We start from the raw sequence: 25,057 nt of genomic DNA, 5'->3' as shown, positions 1-25,057 counted from the left end.
CAAAATTGTATGCCACAGCCTGTTCAGTCATTTCATAATGAATAGCATTTCTGCCAGGTCCTTGCCACCACATAGAGAGCTGCTATAAATATAAACTCTGTAACATAAAAGTTCTCTTCATTTCCCCCAATTACCTTTGGAAATAGATCAGGTAGTGGTAGTGCTAATAACTCTTTGGGTATATTCTAGATTGTTCCCCAAAATATTTGGCTCTATTCGCAATTCCAGGGAAGTTCAGGGAACACTGATTTTAGGGCTTTTTTCATGGTTGCTTTCCATGTTGGTATCAACCTGAGACATCTAACTCTCATGATGCTACACAACCACCATCTTCTGGTTGAAACATTTCCAGATCCCCTTAACTGCCAGAGTCCTGCCTCCCCAAATACCTTGTATTTAGCTACTCTGTATTTATTGACTTCATATTTGTGTAATAAAAAAACTTATCTATAACCTCTAACCTATGATTACAAGAAGATGCAGCACGCACAGTTGCATCACTTTGAGAAATTGTTTCAGAAATGGGCTAAACTATGGTGAGGAGTCTCACACTCATTGATGACCTAGGGGAGTACCTACCCTAAGTATGTGAAGACTTCCCTTCATGGGAATGGGGCTGATGAGAACAGTTGGTTCCAAAAGGCATGGAGCAATTGAAGTAGGTGTTGTGGAGCCCTTAGAGCATGGTTAGACATAGGAGACCCCAAGGTCATCCAGTGAATCTCAAACCATCTGGAATCTGTCCATCTGTCCTACCACAGATGGCAATGACTCTGGGAGAGAGAATGAAGTCAGCTACTTCATGCAACTCTCTCTCACTTAAATCAAATTTATGTGTAAATTTAAGGAAATCACCCATTCTGTTTCACCATTTTTTAAGCTAAGACAATCATGGACTGACAATGCATGATATCATGTTTGCAAATGAAAGGCACTCCAGGCAGCCTCTGAGCAGTGATGCAACAAAGAATGGATCCATTCTCTGCTGCCTGTGCTAATTTTGGTCTAATAATTAGCAGCAAGAAAATCCAGGTGATCCATCAGCCAGAGCCACATCATCCATACAGAAAATCATCGTTTTCTAGAACTGGAGAACTTTTGAATCCTGAGTATCAGTTCACTTACCTTGGCACTGTATTTTCCAGGGAAGTACACATTGAAAATGAGGGTGAGATATACATTGTCAGGGCTAGAGTAGGGATTGGGAGGCTCCAAGACAATGTGTGAGAGAGAAGAGATATGAAACAGCCTATAAAAGTGTAGGTCTACAGAGCCATTGGACTGGCCTCATCAAAAAACTCGACGGTCTACCAGCACCATGCCAGGAAACAGAATTGTTTCTATTTGAATTCTCTTAGGAAGATTCTGAAGATCACCTGGCAATATAATGTAGCAGGCAATGAGGTCCTTTCTTGAACTAAATTGCTAAGCATTCAAACTCTAATAGACTAGACACAGTGATTTTGACTAAAAGTCAATTTTATAGGGAACTCACACAGTTCAAGACTAACCTGGTGTTCAGAAGAAATGATACAAGTACACCCTCAGGCTCTCTCTTAGGAACTTTGGAACTGATTGCTTGACATGAGAGAAACTGGCACAGGAAAGTCCATGATACCCACATCAAAGAAAGGGTTGTATTCTATGAGCAAAGCAGAATTGAAGCTGCTCCAAAGATAACCAAATTGAGAGAATCCATTCCAAATTTTCTCCTCAACTACTTGTGTTCTATTTGTGTTAAAGCATTTCCAGTTCACATTTGTCTGATCAGCCAGAGTAGGACATACTGTAGTTTGACTCTTATATAGTAATTCCATTTTGAATCAGGACAGAATAAAAAAGAAATAGAGTTAAAGAGACATAGAGAGATAGAGACACAAAAAATAGTAATAAGGACAGATTAGCACAGAGAGAAATTGAGTAACAGAGAAAGAGATAGAAAGAGAATCATAGGCAGTGAAAAAGAAAGAGACAGAGAAACAGAGATATGGAGATTGAGCCTGAAAGTGATATAGACAGAGAAAAGGCAGATGAAGGGAAAAGAGATAAGGACAAAGTGATTCAACGAAATTAGAGGTAACCTTTACTAATCCACCATAGACTTGAAACCCAATTCAAAGATAATGAAAAATACAATGTTCCTCCTCAAAGTAGCTAAAATGTGAACATAAGTCTCCATTTTGATTCTCCAAAAGGAGGAAACCTGAAATGGCTGTCTATCAGCTGAGATTACCTGTGTCCAGTTCTCATCTCTGCCAGCCATCACAACCCCAACATGGGGCCCAAGTCAAGTCTGGAGTTACAGAAGCAGTTCAGAAAGTAAAAGGAACTTTCTGGATGTCACTGAGAAGAAACTTGGACCATGGTCAGTCCTGACAAGCTGGGGACAACACTTGGAAAAGCTCTTGTTTCCCCTTCACAAAGCCAGAGTTAATTTGGGGGGTTCTTGTGATGTCCAAAGTTGATTTCACAGATTAATAAGGATACCTAAGATTTGCCATGTATCTGCATCAGACAGAGATAGGGAAAAAAAGTCAGTCTCCCAAAGAACCCATCAGAGGTCCTGATCTCATGGAAGCCAAGAGATCAGAACCTGGGGCTTGGAGGAGGTGGCTGGGAGAGGCAAGTTTATGTAAGAAAAAAAATGTCTTATCAAAAATTCCACAGACTCAGACCACTGGTGAAGTCAGAAAAAGGTTTTATTTATGATCTCACAAGAACAGATGTCCAAAAGTGGACACACTCACAACTGTGAATAACAAATGGTTTATCCTTATCCAAGCTGCAAAGTACCTCCTTCCCTCTGTCCCCCATTATTCTTGGAGGATTGAACTAGAGATGTCTGTCCCTAGAGGTCATACCAACCATTGGAGAATGCTCCCATTCATGCCTGTCCAGTGTGCTTTTAACCTCCTCCAGGAGTTCGTCAGTCAGTCAGCCAACATTAACTAAACACCCAGGATTTTCTGATCACTATTCTCAGTACTGAAATATAGAGAAAGACCAAAGACCTGTGGACCTCACCACTTCTCCTAGTCTAGCTCTGTGCAGGCAACCCCCAACTTGTCCAAAATGACTCCTTGTCTCTGAACTCCAGTTTGTGCTCACTCTTTAGGCAAGGATGTTTCTGTCTCTTTCTTTCTCTCATTCTCTTTCTGCCTCTGCCACTGTCTCTCAGATTTTGTCACTATCTCTATGCTTTTGTTTCTCTGCCTCTGCCACTGACTCTAGGTCTCTGTCTCTGTCTCTCTCTCTCTGTCTCTCTCTCTCTCTCTCTCTCTCTCTCTCTCTCTCTCTCTCTCTCTCTCTCTCTCTCTCTCTCTCTCTCTCTCTCTCTCTCTCTCTCTCTCTGTCTCTCTCTCTCTGTTTCTGTCTTTCTGCTCTTTCTGTCTCATCTCTCTCTCTCTTCCTTCTCTTTCTGTGTTTCTCTGTCTCTTTGTCTCTGTCATCTTCCTTTGTCTCTTTCTGTCACTCTGTTTGTTTCTCTCTCTCTCTCTGACTCTCTGTGGATGGGTTTAAGTGTATGTTTCTCTAAGTGTACCACTGTACTTCTGGCTTTGTCATTGCCTCTTTCTCTGCTCTATTTTTCTCTGGTTAGGTCTCCAACTATTGGAGGTCAAGGCTCCTGTGGTCTCTCCCTCTGATTGGCTGCTTCTGCCCACAACAGTCTTTTTAAGGAGACCCAGGTCAATCTTGTCTCTTCACCCTGACTCATCCCTTTTCTTCCAAGGTGCTCTTGCCTTCCCATCCTGTCCGTAACTCCCCTCTTTTCAGCTCCCTTTAATGTGTTGACATTTGATGCTTGAATGCAAACTGTATGAGGGCAGGGTCTGTCTTTCTGCTCATTGGTCATTGTCTCTAGCACAAAGTTGGGCACATTGGCTGTTACTGAACCAAGCTCTTAATAACTGCTGATTTGATTCACTGCACAGAGGACTCCTGTTTGTCCTCCTAGTCCTGGGCAGCACTAGAAGAAATAAGATGTGCCACATGCACACTTAATAGGGTGAGGAAATATGTCTTGCCCTGGAGAAGGATGGGGGAGGAAAGGGGAGGGATGCGGGGGAATGTGGGGAGAGGGGGGGGGGGGATAGGTGATAGAAGAGAGGGAAGATCAAGGGAGAGGATACTCAGATTCAACACACTTTTGGACAGGGCCAAGATGAAAGGAGAGAGAGAGAGAACAGAATAATTGAGAGTGGGGAGACATAGAGTGGAGGTACAGCTAGAAATAGCAACTGTGGGAAAAATATTGAAGCAACTTCTCTGGTGGACTTATGACAAAGAAAGGAACTCAGCCAGAGACAGAGCCATTGAAATCTGAACACAGATTAAAGTACATTTTCCTCTCTCTCTCTCTCTCTCTCTCTCTCTCTCTCTCTCTCTCTCTCTCTCTTCTGGAGGTTTCTCATCTCCTTGGGGGGGGGGGTATGTTTATTCTTCTGTTTTCCCTTATAACATTCAATTTACATCAATGTATGGCATGGAAACAATGTAGAGACTGTCAGACAGCCTGGGGGGGGGGAAGGGAGGAGGGGGAAAAATTGTAGAATTCAGAGCCTTGCAAAAAATGATGGGTGCATATTACTATTGTACATAATTGGAAAACAAATAAAATGTTAAAAGACTAAAAATACATACATACATACATACATGCGTACATATATAAAAAAAGAAATAAGATGTCCCCGAGAGACAACGAGCTAAGGCAAAGTTCCAGGAAGCAGCCAATGAAAAAGAGGTGAGGCAGAGGATGAGAAGGGGTAGAAGGTTAACAAAGTGGGGTGGGGCCAGGTTGAGAAGGCTTCCAAACACAGAAGCATGCCCTTGAACCTGAAGGTAACAGAGGAGGGGAAGAGGTTGAAGGATATAGTCCCTCCTGCATCTTACTAAGTCAGCTTGACCAATGGGAGAGAATGGCCTGCAGTGGGGAGAGACTCAGGGAAGCAGGACTCCAGGAACTGTAGTAATGTTCTAGGTGTGATCTGAGGAGAGTCTACATTGGGAAAGGGAGCTCAATATCAAAAGAGAAAAGGGAGCAAATGACAGACGCTATGAAGGTTAAAGTGACAAGAATGAACCACTGATGGGATATAATTCACAGGTATCCTCTCACTCTATGCTACTGGGAAAATGAAGGCTATCTGACATGAGGAACCTCTTCTCAAAGCCCCTTTCCAAAATCACCTACCCTCTAGTCTACATAGAAAAGAGGAAACTCTTCATTTCTGTCAAGTACCGAGGATAGGCAGGGCTGTTCCCCTCCTATCCACTCCCCAAGATAGCCCTGTCCCTTCCTCTCCCTTCCTCAGGGCCCTCCTCCTCTTTCCTTGGACTTTCCCTACTTCCCATAAACAGACTGAGGTTCACTTTCACTTTGTCATTCCTTCAAGCCTTTATCCTGTATTTCCAATTCCTCTCACTCCAGATTCCTAAAATGACTTGTGTGCATTCTTGCCTTTCCCTCACTCTCAATTCACTTCTTGCTCCATCCTTCGGCAGTTAGACCTTCTGCCTTTGTCCCAGGGATCCAATCTCTGCCAACTTCTGACTTCTTAGACTCATCTATGGACAGCTCATCTTCCTAGAAACCTTAGCTTCACTGCTCTCTCTTGGCCCTCCCCTTGACTGCTTGAACCCTCCACCTTGGCCCAATTTATTGACTCCCTAGCACATTTCTCAAGCAGCTTTCCTTCCCCTCTTCCTCTCCTCATACTTGCTTACTGGGGGTTCTCCCCAGAACCTAGGGGAGCCGATGTCACTTCTCTGGAGGTGACTCACCTGACTCCTCAGCTCCAGATTCACATTTATGATCAAATCCCGCCTCTGACATTTCCTAGCTGCGTGACCCTGGACAAGTCAGTTCACCTTGATCTGCCTTTAATTTTTCATCTGTAACATGGGCACAAAATATCAGCCTCTACCTCACAGTTTTTGTGAGGATCCAATGTAAAGTTCCTAGCTCAGAGGCCTGGGGCTCTTAATGCTGTTCCTTCAATCTTTGGTCCTCCACCTGCCCCCATCACCCCAGAAGCACAGTGTATTACATCGAACTAAAAGAGCCCCTGAATTCTCGAGTTCTTGAGACTGAAACCAAGTTGGAAGGGTTTTCTTTGCCACAATCAGAAACCGCCTCAACTGGAAAGGGCAGAGCTTTGGGATGACTTTGAGATCCTCAGGAAATTGGGATGGGGGGGCATGTTAACAAAACAGAGAATCTTGGGTGCTCAGGGGAGCTGACCCTGAGGAGTGACACCCAGGTGACTGGGGGATAGGTTTGCCTGGAGGCCCCTCTCTGTGATTCCACTGTATTCTGGGACCCCACAGAATGTCCCTCCAGGCCAGAGTGTCTTAGGAGGAGGAGAGAGGGGAGACATCAGAGCAAAGTGAGGTGGGACCAAGGTGTCCCAGTGCCTCCTGACTGGTCGACGACTGATTCCCTGGGTAGAGTGTCATCCTGGGCCAGGATGACAAGGCACCCTGGGTGAGCCCTCAGGAAGAGTTCCTTTGGCCAGGACCAAGGTCAGGGTGCAGCTGTAGCGGCAGTGCCATTGAGACAGTGACATTGCTGGGAGGGGTTGCAGGGACCATACCTCTACCCTTACACCACCTGGAAGCATCTAAAACCTCGGGGTGCCCAGGCTCAGTCCAGGAGGCAACCGTTGGACTCCAAGGCCTGCAGCTCCAGTCAGCCCCCTTTCCTCCTTTGTGTTGCCACTCCAAGTGGGCAGAGCAGTGCTCTGGCTTCAAGAAAGACAGAGGAATAGTGAATAGGTAAGTAAAGGGATGGACAGTTCTGGTGTGTGCAAGACTATCTGGGGAAATTGGAATCAGGGGAGAGAGAGACAGCCAGAAAAAGAGAGAGAGACATAAGCAGAGACAGAGCCTAAGAGGAGAGACAGAAATAGAGGCACACAAGAGATAGAAACAATGAGAAGGCAGGAGGAGAGAGAGAGAGAGAGAGAGAGAGAGAGAGAGAGGTGAAACCCACTTTAAAGGCAATTTAAAGGCAATGAGAAGTATAGAAAGTTCTTCCCCAAAGTAGGGATGATGTGAACGTGAAGCTCCATTTGTTAGCCCAGCTGGGCAGTATCCAGTCCTAACATGTGACAGACATCACAGCCCCCAGCAGGGAACCAAAGCAAAGCCAGGAGTTAGGAAGCATTGCAGAGAGTTGAAGAGAATGTGGATCTCTTTGAGAGAAGAGGAGACCAGGGACATGACCCGGTGTGGCAAGCTGAGGACTCCAGTGGTAAAATCTTTTGCTTCAACTTTCAAAAACCAGAGTTCATCTGGGAGATTCTCAAGATGTCCAAAGCTGTTTTTACACATTCATCCTGTTTGCTGGCATTTATATAGAACCTTCTGTGTTCCAGGCTCTTTATAAATCTTTTCTCATTGGTCCTTCACAAAAACCACATGAAGAAGGAGATACTATCATTCCTTTTTTTACAGTTGGAGACACTGTGACACAAAGCAGCTAACTGATTTGCTCAGGGTCACTCTCTATTAACACTAAGAAGGCTCGCCACCTACTGGCCGAAGGCTCACTCTACTGCACCTGCTGCTTGCCAAGGTTCAGGAGGTAGCTCAGGTTAGGAAAAATAACTGGAATCATGTCACAGAATTTCATATGGGACCATTAAATGTGTCAAATGACCATCAGGGTGGACAACTCCATTGGAGAATGTGATGTTTCGCAGTCCAGGAAATTTTGGTCATGAGAGGTGTCTATTGGTGCCACCCTTCGTAGCCAGGAGAGCACAAGGACATTGTGCTCTCTTCAGGTGATCAATACAAAATGCCAGCAGAGACTTAGGGCAAGGGAGCAGCTTGTTCCTGTCAAGCCTGTTCCTGAACTAGCCTATTCCTGAGTAGCCAACATATTTGGAGGCCAGTTCAACTGAACTGATGTCTTTTCATAGACCATCCCTCTGGTGCAGACAGTGTTTTCTGAAATCCATGATCCCTTTCATTTTGTGTTAGTATTAAGCTGATAGATTCTTTTTTTTTGCTTACAGTGAAAACTTTATTTACATGGGAATGGGGTCAGAGGAATGGAAATTGAATAAAGGTAATATTAAATATATAACAAGATGGAGACAACTAACAGTTTCAAAATCATCACCATTATCATCATCATCATCATCATCATCATCATCAATCTGCTCCCTTAGAATTGTCATACAGGGTGCATGGTAGGACAGGGTATGTAAGGATCATCATTTCCAACACTGGACTTACCACTTAGCCAAGTTTATCCTTCCCACCCCTACCATGACCACCCCCCACATTAAGGCACTCTAGGATTTCAAGGAACAGATTTGAGGCAATTTCTGCTTTAGGAGATAGGGAGGAAAGATGGGACAGGTCAGGTTTAAAGCACTTGAGAATCTGAGCTGAGGTCATCTTATCAGGTAGTATGGCAAATTAGGGGAAAGGACAGCAAATCTGACTGAACACTTAACATTAGGATGAGGAGGAAGGGAGATGCCTAATGGAAAGAATACTGGTTTAGGAATTGGGACCTGAATTCTAGTCTTGGTCCTGCCACTCACTGGGTATGTGAGTCATTTACTTGTCTGGGGGTCAGTTTCTTCTCCTGAGACAACAAGGGAGCTTGAGTAGCCTCTTTCTAAAGTTCTAAAGATCCCTTCTAGCTTGGGCATTCTATGCATCTATGATGTCATAGTCATTTGATCCCCTGATTCCAGGTCATGGAGTTATTCCCACAAAGGAAAATCTACTCTTCATTCTCAGGGGCTTAACAAATGAATTTCACCTGCCCAGAATCTGTGTAATATAAAACATCTGTGAAAAATAAGAACAGAGAGATATGCTACAGGAAAGTCCCTTTTTTCAGGGGAACAGGTGAAAGAATTAAAACTGGGCAAGGATCCTGAGAATTCGGGAGGTGGGAAGAGGTGGAATAAAAAGCTTGGCATGGGATGATAGCTGTGGTGCTCTATTGCTAAACATCTCTACCTCTAAAAGTGCTTCTCATTTTCCATTTCAAGTATTAAAATGATATGGGGCAATTAAGAGGTGGGATGAAGCTGAGCCTCCTCAGGAAAATAAGTCTTAAGGAGGCTCAACTACACATTTAAAATTCATAGCCAGATCTGGTCTTTGTCCCTCTCCAAACCAGGTTCACAAACCTCTTTGGTCCAAAAATGAGCATTTTAAAGGCACTGCTGGGTCCAAAGGGGCAAAAGGAAGCATGATGCCATCTAGAGATAAATCTAAAGATTCATCAGCTTTGTGTCTACTGAGCACAGAGAAACAATTTACTTTTTCTCCTTTGGCCTCAGTAAAATAAGATTGAGCTAGACAAGGGAGGTGGAGAGGAGTGTGCAGAAGAGGTGGAATGGAGCAGAGCTTTAAGCTGGGGTCCATTAACTGTGGAAATATGGGGGGGCTGTGAATTTGAATAGCATAAAATTTACATCTCTCTTCGCTCGCTTATAACTTGAATTTAGCATTTCTTCTATTATTTGAAAACACTGTTTTGAGAAGTGGTCCATGGGCTTCACCAGACTGCTACAAAAAGGTCCATGACCCCCCCAAAAAACAATTTAAAAAGGTGAATAACTCCTTTTAAGGCCTTTTCCAGTTCTGACTTCTGAAGAGTTTTAACAGAGAATTTCAAAAATAGATATTCCCAAAGTTGTAGAGACTGAGCTTTGAAATGTTTGGAAATCTTTCCACTGTTATTCTCAGCTTCACCCTGAATCCAATCTGTCTCCTTGACAGACTTATTTCAGGCTAATGTTAAAATTGATCTTTATTCCCCGGACACCTATGTGCTACTAGTGCTAAGAGCAATGAGCCTACAATCAAAGAGAAAACATTTAAATGCACAACAGAGTAGCAACCGAAATAGTAGAGAATCAGCATGTGCTACTTTCTCAGAGAGGCTGATGTATGAAGTCTACTTAGTGTTTTGTGAGCCTCAAGAGACACAGATTTTATTCCTTAGTCAAATTTCCTTTCCTTCTGTGACTTCAATTTTGCAATCTATAAATAGGTTGTTTGAAATGAGATTGAAACTATGTCCCTCCCAATTCTGACACTTTGAAGATTCTAGGTCCATTCACTGTGGGAAATCACCAAAGCAAAAAAGTAGATTTTCAGAAACATACAGTAGGTACAATGCTCTAGTCCTGACATCTTTGTCCTGAGATTAGTTATTCTGGGACAGAAGTACCCACATCCATAGTTCAGCCTCCATATACTTTGGCATTATTGACATCCCTAGAGAAAGTGGGTACCTGGGTCACCAAAGAAGAGATCAATTTTTCTTTTATGGGGTGGCTTTCACAGAATTCCCAGGTAAGAAATCATCTCATGAGGGTGAAAAAACCCCACAAAAGTCAAAAAGGCCAGTAACCTGGGGAAGCACAGTTGTAGGAAGGGTCAAAGGCTTCCTCCTGAGCCACTGATTTGGCCAGCTCTCCTGCTGCCTGCTCCCTGGGAGAGGCTGATGAAGAAAGGAAGAGGAGGCAGTTTCACAAGCTTCTGGAGTACAGAGCCCTATTTGTACCTGGACGAGTAATACTACTCCTCCAACTCGTACAAGTCAATGGAAATCTCATCCCGCAGGGAAATGAGCTTCTTGTCACACTCATCCTGCAAACCCCGAAGCTGCTGGTTACGCTGATCGATGGCTTCATTCACCGAGGGAAAGCCATTGAGGATGAGAAATTGCTTGAGGTCAGAGACAAGCTTCATCAGGGACTCCCCGAATCGGACAATATTGGCAGCTCTCACATGCATTTCATAATTGTCCTGCTCACCCTGAGTTGCCCGGGATACCTGAGTTTCATCTTCAATCCTGGCTGTCTTTATTATCTCAGTGAAATTATCCATGATTGACTTGATATCATCTTTCAGTCTCTTCTTGTAGGACTGAAGGAGGATCTCTTTGCTCTGATGGAGGACTCTTTGTTGGGCCATTGCATTATTCTGGCCCCTCGCGAGCTGAAGCCGGTCCGAAGCTGATAGATTCTTGCACCATGATTTGGGGAAATCATCTCTAGAGAGATGCTGTTGATGTATGGGATCCCTGTTAGGATTTATGAACTTGTACTATCTGTGACTAGAAGTCTAGTCTTGGAGACAGGAAGACCTGGATTCATTTCTTTCATCAAAAGGAATTTACCAGTTATGTAACCTGGGCCATTCACTTCCCCTCTGTCTGCCTCAATTTGCTTCTCTGTAAAGAGGGGGGTAATGACCCCTTCACAGGCTGTTGGTGGAATAAAATGAGAAGACAATTATCAAGCCCTTTGCAAACTGATTTGTGTGTATCTGAAGACACACACACTCACACACGTTTATTGGATTCAATATTGGATTCAATTGGATTTGTAAAAGACAAGATTTGCTATGGTGTATTGTCTGACTACTGATTATGGAAACTGTGGAAACTAAGTGGAACATTTACTCCTCCTCTGAGATGTGCTCAGGGTACTTTGATGAGTCCAGGTGGATTCACTGGGCCCCTGGTTTTAAGATTTACCCTTTGACCCTAAGGGCTGACATTAAGCAGTATCTGAACCTCTCCAGGCTAACCGTATTCTGTGCCATTTGAATTTTGAGTGAACTACCCTGCAATAGGATGGTGTATTTACCATTTGTCCAAGGTTGTTCATTATGGTTTGGATAGATGGTTCTTGTAGCAAAATGCACAGAGCCCAGGGGCTTCTGTTGCTAAATGGATTCTCCTTTTATCTCTGCTATATTGAGAATTGAACTTGATAAGGAGGAATTAGGGGTAGCAGACACAGTAAACTGGAGCCCACTCTCCCCAAGAACAAACATTTTGGATGGTTGGGGAGAAGGAGGTACCAGGTCAGGGTGACATGACTGTGCTTCTGCTCTTGCTATATGTTATAAGAAACAATTTCATTTCAGAAGTTAAGGAATGGTGATAGCTTATCAGTAATAATGCATAACCCTACTTCACATCATTAGAGAATAGTTCTGTACACATAGCCCAAATCAATCTTTGTAATCCCCTCCCATTCTGCCTCTGGAGCCCAAATGATCAGGTCCATTCCCTCTTCTCAATGACAGTCCTTCAGGGGTCTTGAAGTGTGTCTCAACCTAGGAAGTGATCCCATTTAGCTATTACTTGTGTGTTTATACTAAACTGTTTTTGCCAGAAGATGTGTGGGATTCAGGTTTCTTGGCCTTGGCCATTCTTATTTCAGAAAATCCAATTTCTGAAGTTTCTTAATCACATCACACCCATCTTTGTGTGCTCAACAGGTCTGTGGTTCACTGGCACTTGGGCAGAGCCAAGGAAGCAGGAGCAGGACTACAAAAAGCAGTGAGAAGGATCCAGAAGAGAGCTGTCACCTAATGAGGAGAAAGCTGCCTGCATCGAGAATCCCTCACCCTTTGTGTTTTTGAAGGGAATTCCTCTAATCCCCAAAATGCACAATGTGGAGTATGTTCAAAAACTGCAGGATGAGTTTGAGTTTCAGGAGAAAGATGTTATTTTAGTGACCTAGGCCAGATCAGGTAAGGGGTGGGGCGTGGGAAACAGGGGAGGGAGACTAGGAGAGATGAAGTTTCTTCTATTCCTCAGCATACCAAGGCTCAGACCTATAATTGGAAGGGACTTCAGACTTCAGCTATTTCATCCTCCATATTGGGGAAAAGAGATTACTACCCTGTGATAGGCCATGACCACTCTGGAAAACAATTTGCTGAAGCTCAAAGACTCTTTATCATAATAAGATTTTGAAGTAATTGCAAGAAGTGCTACATTTTAGCAAAGATGTTATTGAAAACAAAGATGGCCTCTTCAAGTTCATGGATCCCCTGAAGTCTCCTCATACATTCCACTGGAAGTCCATGTTGCTCAGGTGGAGAACCTAAGGGAGAAATAGAATTCCTTCAGTCACCTTGATAGTACAGTGGAGTCCAGAAGGGTCATCTTTGTGAGTTCAAGTCTGGCCTCAGACACTTACCCTCTGTGTAACCCTGAGGAAATCATCTCACCCTGTTTGCTTAAATTTCCAAATCTCTAAAATGACCTGAAAAAGGAAAGAGCAAACCACTCCAGTCATTCTTCTAAGGAAACCCCAGAGAGAGGGGGAGGAAGATAAGGAAGTTTCAGGGACAAGGGTGAGGGACCCACAGCTAATGAGTGTGTGAGCAGGATCTTAGCAAACAGTGGTGGTCGTAGCAGCTCCCAAGGACCGGATCAGCACCAGTGCCCCTACAGTGCCTTACTCCCCAGGCTGGGTTAAGATTTCTTTCCAGTCCCAGCCCCTGAAGCCCTCATAGTCTCTGGTGCCTCAATGCCCCCAGAGTCCTCAACATCATCTAAGTCCCTATGAAAACTCAAATGAAAGGGAAGTGTTGGCAAGGGCTAATTCCAGTTTTCTCCAGCAGAGGCAATCCAACTGAGATGAAGTCAGAAGTCTGGATTATTATGATGTAGCTTTATTAAGCACCTTCCATTTCCAAACACTTCTCTTTCCCTCTAGGGACTTAAACCTAGTAGTAAAGTTTAAGACTGAAAAATATCTCCAAATAATTCGACTCCCGTCCTGTTCAACTGGGGTTGAGATTTGCTGGGGAAAAATTCTAAAAGAGAAGATGCTTTGAGCCAATGTGGGATTTGTGTTGGACTTCCTGTTCACTTTGCCATAAAAACAAAAACCAGACTTTAGCATCATTCAATTCAGCAAGTTCACACTACACTGAGTAATGCTCCCACTTCCACACATTCTCCCCAGTCACTCCGCACCAATTTCTTCACATTCTGTGACCTTGGAGGTCTTGCAGTTCTAAGTAGCATAGACCTGAATCTATTCAACATTTCTCAATTATAAAATCAAAACAAAACAGCAGCTCCTGTCCTACTAAGAAGTGATGGTCCAGATTATAGAGAATCATGTTGTTCAGAATTTGCTTTCAAATCCCAATCTGATGAGACAGTGAATTATGGCCAATCCTCAAATGCAGCAGTGAATAAAAAGTAATCCAGAAGTTAGTTGATTTTTGTCTTTCCTTCTGGAAGAAGATCAAAATGACATCACTATGTCTGAGACAAATGACAGTGTGTCCATCTGTGGCTGATCAGACCAATATGAGCTCAGAATGCTCTATACAAGTTGGTCAGAAATACTTCATGTGAACACATGGGATGGGGACTCTTAATTTATGTATGTCACATTTCCTTTGAGTTGCTTCAATTTTGCCTTCCTCATAGAGTGCATCACCCTCACTCATGAGGGCACTCCATACTGAATCATCCTCTGCCATTGTCTCCATGCTGCACAATCAATTCTAACTTCTTAAGAGAGACCTTCATAGATCTGCTGTCACTTCTTCTAATCCTCTTGTGAGTGCTTGCCCTTTGTGAGCTCTACATAAAATAGTCTTTTTGGCAAGCTTGCTTCTGGAATTCCAATACTGGACCCAGTCCATTGTAGTTTCACTCTCTGTAGTAATGTTGGAATGCTCGTCACTTTAGCTCAATAAAGGATCACAGTGTCTGGGATCTTCTCCTGCCAGGTGATCTTCAGAATCTTCCTAAGACAATTGAAATGGAAATGATTCAGTTTTCTGACACGGCGTTGGTAGATGTCCAGGTTTCACAGGCATATATCAATGAGATCATCTCTGTAGATATTCACTTTGGTAGTCTAATACTTACTTTCTACCATACTTTTTTGGAGCCTCTCAAATAATGAGCTAGCTCTGGTGAGTGGTATGTCAACCTCATTGCCAGTGTGTGCCTCCCTAGAAAGGACACTGCCAAGGTAACTTAACCTGTGCACAGTGTTCAAAACTTCTTCATTTGCTGTAATCCATGATTCCACATGTGGATGGTGTGGAGATGGCTGATGAGTTTTTTTGGTTTTGATTATTGGCTCCTAACGTTTGTCCTCATTTCTCAAAAAAGACGATGACATCAGGGAGGTGATACCATGACAAGCACATGAATTGGATTTGAGTGAGGGCTTGCTGTTTTAAGTCACCAACCTCATTTTCTTCTTCAGAGTCATTTGCATTCAATGGTCAAGTGTGAATCAGAATGACTGGAGATGACTCTGAATGCCAATACTGGCACAAGCAGAAGAGAATCATACCATAAATTGTAGCATCTCAGCTTTAGAAGCTGCATTGAAGGCACACTGATCTGCATAGTTATCTTGGCTAAGTCACAGTAAAATGCCTTAAGTAAAAGATTAAAGAGAAGCATTAGGTATGGTCTTCCAGAAAATTTTTAATCTTATACCAGTCTATTTTTAATTGAATATTTTTTGAGTTGAGGCATTTTAGGGTTAAGTCACTTGCCCAGGGTTAGAGGGGTGGTAATTATTAATCCCTTTCAAATTGAAAAATTTGCCATCACTGCATTAGTTAACACTAATGCCATGTTCTTCCTCAATGAAGGTATTGAATAACAGGGCTGAAAGCATCATGCCAAAAGACATGTGCCAAAGTCCATGTTTCACTCCATTTCTGAAATCTCAAGCCTAGCCAAGTATGCAATCATGAGACTGATGGACAATAGTGATGAATGACTCTGGAAAAGCAAATTTTGACATAATTTTCCATAAACCTCCTAACTGATTGTATCAAAGGCCTTGATCAGATCTACAAATGTTTCATACAAACCTCTGTTCTGTTGCTGATAATTTTCCTGGAGGTATAGTGTAGGAAACACTATATCAACTCTTCCTTGCAATTTTGGAAACCACTCTGGCTCGAAGCGATGTGTCCATCTTCCAGGTAAAGGACTGGCCTTTTTAGAAGGACTATGGCTAGAATCTTACCAACAATGACCAAAAGTGTCATATCCCTGTGATTGGCACAGGTCAATCTATTCCCTTTACCTTTATAGAGATGGACATTGGAGGCATCCTTGAATTCTTGGGGGATAGCCTCTTCATGCTATGTAACTTGGAAAATTTCAGTCAGTTTTTGAATTGCTCTCCTTGGAGATCTCAAGTGGAGTAGAATCAGCACCAAGTGCTTTGAAAATTGAAAGGAGCCTAATGGCGTTCAAAAGCTCTTCTTCAGTTGGAACTTCAAGTAGGAACTGATGGACTTCAACGTAAGGTTAAACTTCTGCATTGATTGATGATGGTCTATTAAGAACACTATGAAAGTGTTCAGCCCATTTCTCTAGGTTTCATGTCCCTGTCATTAATCAATGTGGATCCATCAGCACTAAGTAGTTTGGAAGCTCCAAAAGACTTTATCAAAAAAAAATAGCCTTTAGGGCATCATAAAGGCATTTTGCTTTCTTGCTTTCTGCATACAATTGTCTTTCATCTGCCTTCTTACTATACCAAGAGTCCTCTATCTCTCTAAGTGTCACTTGTACTTTACTTTTGTTGGCATGACACATTACCTTCTTAGAAAAAAATGATCTCTTCTTCTGGTAAACCATGTGGTGTTCTCATATTTCATTTAGCATCTTCTGTATTTCCCCATCATTTTCATCAAAATAGTCTTGATGTGGGTGGCTACATGGTGCAGTGGATAGAGCACCAGCCCTGGAGTCAGGAGTGCCTGAGTTCAAATCAGGCCTCAACCACTTAATAATTACTTAGCTGTGTGACTTTGGGCAAGTCAATGAACCCCATTTGCCTTGCAAAAGATCCCCCCCAAAACCCCCAAACAGTCTTGATGTTTGAAATTGTTCTGGCCCAGCTGAGCAAATGTAGTGTTGTATACCAGATGCCTGAAAACTGCCTACTCTTTTTCTGCTCCATTTTTGTCAATTATGTCTTGGCTCAGTTTTCCTTCCAAATTAGCAATAAACTGCTGCACCTCCAGATAGACACTCTAATCTCTTAACATTAAGTCTTCTGGTTGACATTCTGCCTTCAGGTTGCAGATTTGTTTGAAGGTGAATATTTAGCTTGGAGAAGAAGATTCTGTGATTAGTCCAACACTCTGCACCATGCATTGCCTTTGACTCTCTCATATCCTGTCTGTCTCTTCTTCTTACAGGTAAATAGTCTATTAGATGACTCTGTTGCTACAAAGGTGCATCCAGGAATTTTTATTCTGTTTAAGAGAAACAGAAGACAGTGTTTGTGATGAGAAGGTCATGAGACGCCCAGTCTTCAGTAGTAGGTGAGCATTGCTGTTGCTGTTTCCAACTTCATTTCTGCCAAGGACTCTCAGACATGTCTAGTAATCTGAGTCCAGTCTAGCATTAAAGTCCCCCAGAATTTTGAACTCATCTTCTTTGGGAACATTGATGATAAAGGTTTCCATGTCTTCATAAAAATTTCCCAGCAATAGAGAAGTTCCAAAAACTATGGATGTGTTCAGTTATCTTCAGACAAATATCCTTTCCAAGGAGGTGCACAGTGACAATGATATTGACATTCAGATTGCCAGAGCTAGTTCATTATTTCATAGCCCCTGAAAGGAAGTATGGGAGAAAAGAGGTAGCTCCCCACTTATACATATGCTAGGCTAAAGCCAAGCTCTTCTATTCCCCAACTACCTAGAAGTGCTCTCTGATGCCTTCCTATAATTTTGTTTATGCTGCCTTAAAAGCCCAGAATGCCCTACTCCTCCCCATCTCTCTGATGATGTTCTGTCCATCCTCTATGGCTTAGGAACCAAGGACTGGCGCCATGATGGGTATTTCTGTCATACATCTCTCATGCACATTACCATGTCTAGTTACTGAGTAAGTACCCCATGCTACGAGCTACGCAAAGATGAGACTGTGAGCAACAAGAAATCAGAGACATCTCCCAACTCTATTGACAGCACTGCTGTGGAAACCTTGCCTTGTCATTAGTCGTGTCCCGTATGCCTTGAAGCCTCTCCCTCTTCACCCCCTCTTCACCTTTGCCTCTCACTTTCCCAGCCTTCTTGTAAGCCTGAGCTCAAACGCCACCTTCTACTGGAAGCAACTCCCAACTTTCAATGCCATTATCTTTAATACTTTCTTTACTACATTCTGTAGGAATGCCTCATAAATGAACTGAGTTATTCACATTTCAACTCTCTCTAGATTATGAGTAGCTTTAGGGACTCGGCTTTTCCTTTCCTATGAATCCCTGGCAAACACCATAGGGTCTGGCATCCAGTAATGCTCAGGACATGATGGTTGAATGACTGGACAATCTTTGTTGTGGCCATTCAATAATCCAGTCAAATTTGAGCTTCATCTCAGGGAAATCTTCACAAGTAGCACTCTACCAAGTAGAGCTGGACAGTCTTTCATTCCTGCTTCCCTAGAAGTCTTTCATTGCCTTGTTCCAATATGTACTGTATTGATATATGTGATGCCTCTCCTGTCTCTGGGTATCTATGATTCTGTGAAAAAAAAATGTTCATGAGTCTTCTCCTCCATTTTATTCTATGCAGGAACCCACCGGATAATAGATAAACTAAGTCTGATTTACTGAAAAGGGCATCCCACTTGGGTCAAATGTGTCTATTCCCAGCATTGTTCACCCTGGATAGAGTCAGAAACCAACATTGAAATCAAGAATATGGCAGTCCCACGGCTCCTCACTTCCCATCTCCCAATTTGTTTCTTTCCTAAGTCCTATTTCATCAGCAAGGCCAAGGTAAGCACACAAGGTCCCTAATCAGAAAACACGCATCTAGGAGTTAGAAGGAGAATAGGATAGAGGGACACTAAAACTTGGGAAATCAGGGAAGGGAAGGGGCAGACAGAGGAATGACCCTGCTCTCCATCCTTCCCACACCTCCCGAATCATGTTACTAATAGTCCCTTCCGACTATGTCATTAGTGACTGGGTCACTTCTACCTCTGGAAAGCAAGGGAAAAGGCTGTATGGTGAACAATCAGGAGGAGGACATGAGACAAAGAAAAAGGGAAAGGAACAAAATGGAAGTATGAGTGTAATTTGGATGGGTGTGAAGGAATGCCAAAGATGAAGTGGAGAAAGACAAATCTGAGATGAATTAGGCTTAATAGGAAAATGTGACGTGGTAGGGAAGGACTTGAGAGAAGCAGAATAGCTCTTTTCAGAAACTGAAGGGTCATAAAGTGGTGCAGGTATTAGTTGTTTCCTTTCTGGATTCAGAGGAGAAAGTCAGAAGCAGTGAAGGAATATTACAGAGGAGTCAATTGAGGCAAAATGTTTGGAGTTACTTCTTAACAATTGGAGCTATTGCAGAATGGAGCAGGTTTCCTTAAGAGGTGGTGAAGTCTTCCTTCCTGGAAGTCTTCAAGCAAAAGCTGGGAGGTCATTTGTATGGATGTCAGAGTGAGTATTCTTTTTCTCTCAACAATCTTTTTTTTTTCCACCAGCCACTGATCAACAATATTCTTAACATGGTGAATATTTTTTACCAGTCTCTAAGTCACAGTAAAATGACACAAGTAAAAGACTAAATAGAAATTTTAGATATGGTCTTCCAGAAAGTTTTTAATCTTATACCAGTCTATCCCCAATGAAATATTTTTTGAGATGAGGAATTGAGAGTTAAGTAACTTGCCCAGGGTTAGAGAGGTGGTGAGTATTGAGTCTCTGCAGCTAGATCAGAACTGAGGCCCTCCTGACACCAGGAGTGATATTCTATCCATGGTGCTACTTAGCTATCCCTCTTTAATCTAATATGAATATACATTGTGTTGGCCGGAAAAGTCACTTCAATTGTGTAGCTCAGGACTGAAGACAGAGACTCTAGGCACAGACACAGCCTCATTCCACCCCTGACCTGAAAACAGTTCTTCAATTGGCTCTTCAGGAGGAATTCTTTCTCCCAAATCAATATCGGTGCCAACAGTCTGGACAACCTGCAAGACAACAGGCTAATGGTGACAGAACTTCATGAGACCCATAAGATGCTAAAATAGCCATGCTTGAGGGGACGTCCTGTGCCTCTACAGGTCTGGTGGGAAATCATGCATTTCAAATGGGAGTAGAGCAAGCCTGTCTTTCCTGAACTGGTCCTAAAATGTTCACTTTGTCTTGTCTAAAATTACTGTTTAATTCTACCCAGAAAATATAACAACCTCAGAACTAAGATTTTCATTAAGGGTATTTCAATGCAGGAATTCTCTGAGTCACATCCACGGCTTCAGGAGTACATAAATTCTCCTGTCTTTTAGTCTTTCCTCAGCTCATGTTTCAATCATTTTTCTCATTAGATACCTGTCTCTTCCTTATCATCAGCAAGATCACCTCTTCCTCCTCCTCTTTTTGCTTTTAATTGTAGTTTTTTCATTTGTTTTAGGGTTTATGTTTTTTCTCATGGTCCCCCCCCCCTTATTCAGATTTTTCTTTCACCACTTGCTATATCAGGAAATAGGCAGTTAGGTGGTGCACTGTATAGCATTTCAGTCTTAAAGCCAAGAGGATGGAAGGTCAAATCCAGCCTCAGACACTTGACACTTAATAGTTGTGTGACTTAATGACGTAATCCTAATTGCCTTCTCCAGTCATCCTGATTCAAATCTGGCCCCTGGACCTAGATGACTCTAGAGGAAAAAGTGAGACTGGTGGCTTTACACAACAACCCCTCACTCACATCCAATTCATATGCATGTTATTTTCTTCTTTAAGAATGGGGGACAAGCATTCATTCATTGCAGAAATAAGTTTAATATAGTTATACAGATATAGTCTATATCAGTTTTCTTGTAATCAAGAGGAGAAGAAGAGAGAGAAGGGAAGCAAAATGTGATATTCTAAGCCTTACCCAAAAATAATCATTGAAAACTATCCTTGAAAATATTGAGGAAAAATGAATGTATTAAAATTTTTTAAAATTATAAATAGTATTGTTTAAATTATATGTTAAGATACTTTTCAATATTCATTTTTATAAAACTTTGAGTTCAGATTTTTTTCTCCTTCCCCGTCCCTCTCCTCTCCCCAAAACAACAAGTAATTTCAGTCATGGTTAACTCATTTCCATATTAGTCAAGTTGTGAAAGAAAAGTCAGAAATTAAAGGAAAAAACAAATAAAGAAAAAAAGCAAAAAAAAATTAGAAATGAAAATCGCTTGTTTGGGTTTGCATTCAAATGCCAGTTATTTCTCTTCATGTGAATATTTTCCATCACAAGTCTTTTGGAATTGTCTTGGATCACTGTGTTGCTGAGAAGAGTTAAGTTCATCCTAGCTGATCACCATACAGTGTTGCAGTTACTGTGAATAATGTTCTCCTTGTTCTGTTCACTTCATTCAGCATCAGTTCATATGTTTCCAGGTTTTTCTAACATCTGCTTGCTTATTATTTCTTATAAAAAAATAGTAGTTCCTTAAACTCATATACCACAATTTGTTTAGTCATTCACCAATTGATGGATATTTCCTCACTTTCCAATTCGTTACTAACAAAAAAAAAGAGCTGCAATAAATATTTTTGTACATGTGGGTCTTTTCCCATTTTTTATGATCTTGTTGAAATGCAGACCTGGTCAGGGTACTGTTGTAGCAAAAGGTATGCAGTTTTATAGCTCTTTGGCATAGTTACAAATTACTCTTCAGAACGGTTTGATCAATTCCCAATTCCACCTACATGTCTTCTTCTTCTTCTTTCTTTTTCTACCTTGAGTTTGCACAATATATACATAGTTGTTGAGTTTAATGCACACAACCAGAGCTAGTAAAGTATTTGGGAGACACTGAAGAAAATTTAGGTGAAGAGACATTAGACTGACTACCAAGCTGAAGGTCTATAGAATTGATGTGCTGACCTCGTTTTTGTATACCTGTGCAACCTGGACAGTGTACCATCCTCATGTCAGGAAATTGAATAATTTCCATTTGAGTTATCTTAGGAAGATTCTGAATATCTCCTGGTCAGGATAAGATATCAGATACTGAAGTCCTTTCTTGAGTTAAATTATAGGCATTCAAATTCCACCTCAGAAAACTCACTTTCATTAGTTTGACCACATTGTTCAAATGTCAACACATACTTCCCCAAAAGATTATGTTATGAAGCGTCATGCAAGGAAAGTGATCACATGGAGTACAGAAGAAACTACAACGCCACTCTCAAAGTCTCTATGAAGAACATTGAAAGCAATAGGGAGACATGAAATACAGGCACAGGACTGTTCAGAGTGGTGTGCTCACATCAAGAAGTGTGTCATTAAGCAGAAGCACAATTGCAGCAGCTCAAAAGAAATGTGAGATACAACACACCTTCATTCCAAATGTTCACATGCGCAATTTGTGACTGATCTGTAGTAGAGCCTTCTGAGTTCTTATTAATTTGATCAGTCACATTTGGACACATGTATCCTAATATAGTGATGTCATTTTGGTCCCCTTTTACAGTGAAGGACACCAATAAGCCAGTTATAACAGTCTTCTTCAATAATGGAGAAATCAACAATGGAACACTTCATCCTCAATGATTCACATAAATGGGGAAGAGCTGGTTCCTGGGAAGATAATGGTGAGACCCTTTTAAAGTAAGAGATGTCATTGGGGTTGAGGGAGAAGGGAAGAATTGAGGTGTACCTCACCTGACATAAGCCTTAGAATTTGAAAGAGTATATTTCAAAGAATCCAGAGGAACTTTAAGTTGGATCTAATGGTACTCAATTCTAGAGAAAGAGGAAGAAATTCTCCAGAATGACACACTGAGAGTTGAACAGAACCAGAAGAACATTGCAAATAGTAATCACAACATGAGGTAATGATCAACCTTGAAGGACCAACGCACCCCACCATTTGCAATAATCAAGGACAATTTTAGGGAATCTTTGTTGGAGAATACAATCTGTATCTAGAGAAGGAAGTATGGAACTTAAATGAAAACCAAAGCTTATTATCTTCAATTTTTAAAATTGTCATATATTACATAATTTTTTTCTATCTCTTATGTTTTTCTTCCTTTTAGAACTGTTTCTTCGCTCACAAGACATTCAGTTTTGATCTACACATACCATGCATGGAGATGTAAAGACTATATCAGCTTTTCTTCTTTTGGGGGGATGGGAGAGGGAACGAAGGGAGGGAGAAAAACTTGTGAAACTCAAAACATTGCAAAAAGTGATTCATAGAAATTACAATTGTGTGTAATTGAAAAACAAATAAAATGTTTATATAATGGAAAAGAAAGAAGCAAACACTGGACCCACAAAAAATGTTGTATTGATGAGGAAGAAAACAATAATTGCCTATTTTTAAAAGAAAAATATAGATGCCCAGAAGAATCATATACTAAATTACATTCATTAAAAACATGTTCGAAAGATGGAAACAAATATATATAAAAAAGATGGATACAAAATGTTGGCCCATTTATTCCAAAATTATTTCAGTAATTTCTAAAGCTCAGAATGTGCTCAGTCCAGTCAGGAAGGATAAAGGGACTCATTTGCTGGTGTTATAGTCAAGAAGACTCATTAAAAGAATAATATCTATGCTTGAGGTGAACTGAATGAGCATGGCATTCTAGAACTCAACCTGGAAGGAACCTGGGAGACCATCTAATCCATCTTCCTCATTACAAATAAGGTATCCAGAAATGAAGAAACTAATCCAGCATAACACAGCTAGTTTGAAATGACATACAATCCAAGGTATTTTTAATTCCCAAATCCAGCACTCTTTAAAATAGGCCAACAGAGAGAGAGAAAGAGAGAGAGAGAGAGAGAGAGAGAGAGAGAGAGATAGTTGGCAGAAACTCTCAGTTTTATATTGCTATACTTCTTTCTAAAGAAAATAGCTTTGGGTCCATAATGGATGGAACAAACATGATAAACAGATATTTCATGATTAAGATTGGCAATGGAATAGATAATAAAGAGGATAATGAGCTGACCTTGTTCACATCAAATGCCTTGATACAGATAAATGTTACTCTTGGATCCTGAAAGACTTGGCAACTAGGGTAACTGACACCCTCTAAGTGACATCTGGGTTTTCATTGAATGAGGTATCATAGCACTGGAAATGGACATGTACTTTCCTGATGTCCAAAAAGGAAGAGAAACTTCATACTACAGGCCAATGATCTCGGTTCTTATTTCTGTAATATTTCTCAAATTCTGAGGGCCATGGCTCCTGACTGCATAACTTTCCATCTCTTTTCTCTTTCTGGGATGAGGATGATACACCCAAATTAGACTCATGATGACAACCCAGAGAAATGCTTACAACACCTCTTGCTTACCTTTTTTACGCTAGTTTCTTTTCCTCTTCAGGACTGTCAAATTGAGACCAATGATGTATTGAACAAATCAGTCAAGATAATAGTATGAATAAGATTGCTAATAGCTGACAAGTAATCTTTTGAAAATTATTCATTTGCTCTAACAACTTTTTATTGAGGAATGACATTAAGGAAGATGCATACATACATAGATGCATATGTATCTATACAAATCTATTTTAATTGCTTATATAATATATAATAGCAAATGCGTATAAGAGGAAGGATAAAAAGAACATTTTTCCTGTTCTATCATTTCCTTTCATCTCCTTGGTGCCTCACTTTTGTTTGTGCACAAGGTTTTCAGTTTCATTGAACTTCTCATTAATTTACTTAAGAATCCATCTCTAACTCACAGGTGTGAAAAGAATATTAATAACATTTTTAGAAATTGTTATAACATTATCTTTAATATCAAGTCATAGGTCCATTTACAATATACTGTGGAATAAGTTCTCTGAAGTTAATTTCTGTAAGATTGCTTTCCAGTTTTCCCAGAAGTTTTGTACAAATAGGAAACAAATTACTAAGTAATTAATTTTCTCCCTTTTATCAAATACTCTGTTATTGAGTTACATTGTTTCTGATTTTTCTCTGTTTACCTATTCGGTTCCCCTGACCTACTTCTTTATTTTTTAGCCATTACCAAATTGGATTGATGACTGTTGCGTTGTAATAGAGTTTGAGGTCTAGATGTGCTATTTCCCCCTTTACTCCTACATTTTTTCATTATTTCTCCTAATGAGTTGTTTCTAAAATATATATTTATGTTCTTTGTTAAATATTTACAATTACAGGCAAAAATTACATTTTAATTTTCTTAAATTTTGAGCTTCAAAAATCTCTTATATCCTCATTCCACTTGAGAAGACAAACTATGTCATAGAGATTACACATATAAA

The 25,057-nt window shown here is 41.2% G+C and overlaps 1 protein-coding gene and 1 pseudogene across 6 annotated transcripts in view; one reads left to right on the top strand and one right to left on the bottom strand.

Annotated features, from left to right (window-relative positions):
- Positions 1 to 25,057, top strand: part of LOC141510144 (sulfotransferase 2A1-like) — a 150,634-nt gene that overhangs the window by 17,279 nt on the left and 108,298 nt on the right. Inside the window, exons 1-4 of one of the 6 annotated variants that reach the window (XR_012474780.1) lie at positions 5,952 to 6,774; positions 12,274 to 12,528; positions 16,990 to 17,115; positions 18,370 to 18,496. The gene's annotated coding sequence lies outside the window, so the exon portion shown is untranslated. Of the gene's footprint in view, positions 1 to 5,951; positions 6,775 to 8,021; positions 8,075 to 10,893; positions 12,529 to 16,989; positions 17,116 to 18,369; positions 18,497 to 25,057 lie in introns of those variants that run through there. The other 5 variants (XR_012474783.1, XR_012474779.1, XR_012474781.1 and 2 more) reach the window with 5 other exon arrangements.
- Positions 8,021 to 13,491, bottom strand: LOC141510146 (mediator of RNA polymerase II transcription subunit 22 pseudogene; annotated as a pseudogene).

This window comes from Macrotis lagotis, chromosome 1 (genome assembly GCF_037893015.1).
Source record: "Macrotis lagotis isolate mMagLag1 chromosome 1, bilby.v1.9.chrom.fasta, whole genome shotgun sequence".
In the NCBI taxonomy this organism is placed as follows: Eukaryota; Metazoa; Chordata; class Mammalia; order Peramelemorphia; family Peramelidae; genus Macrotis; species Macrotis lagotis.
The sequence above is the reverse complement of the archived record's forward strand: the minus strand, read 5'-3'. Positions and strand labels throughout refer to the sequence as shown.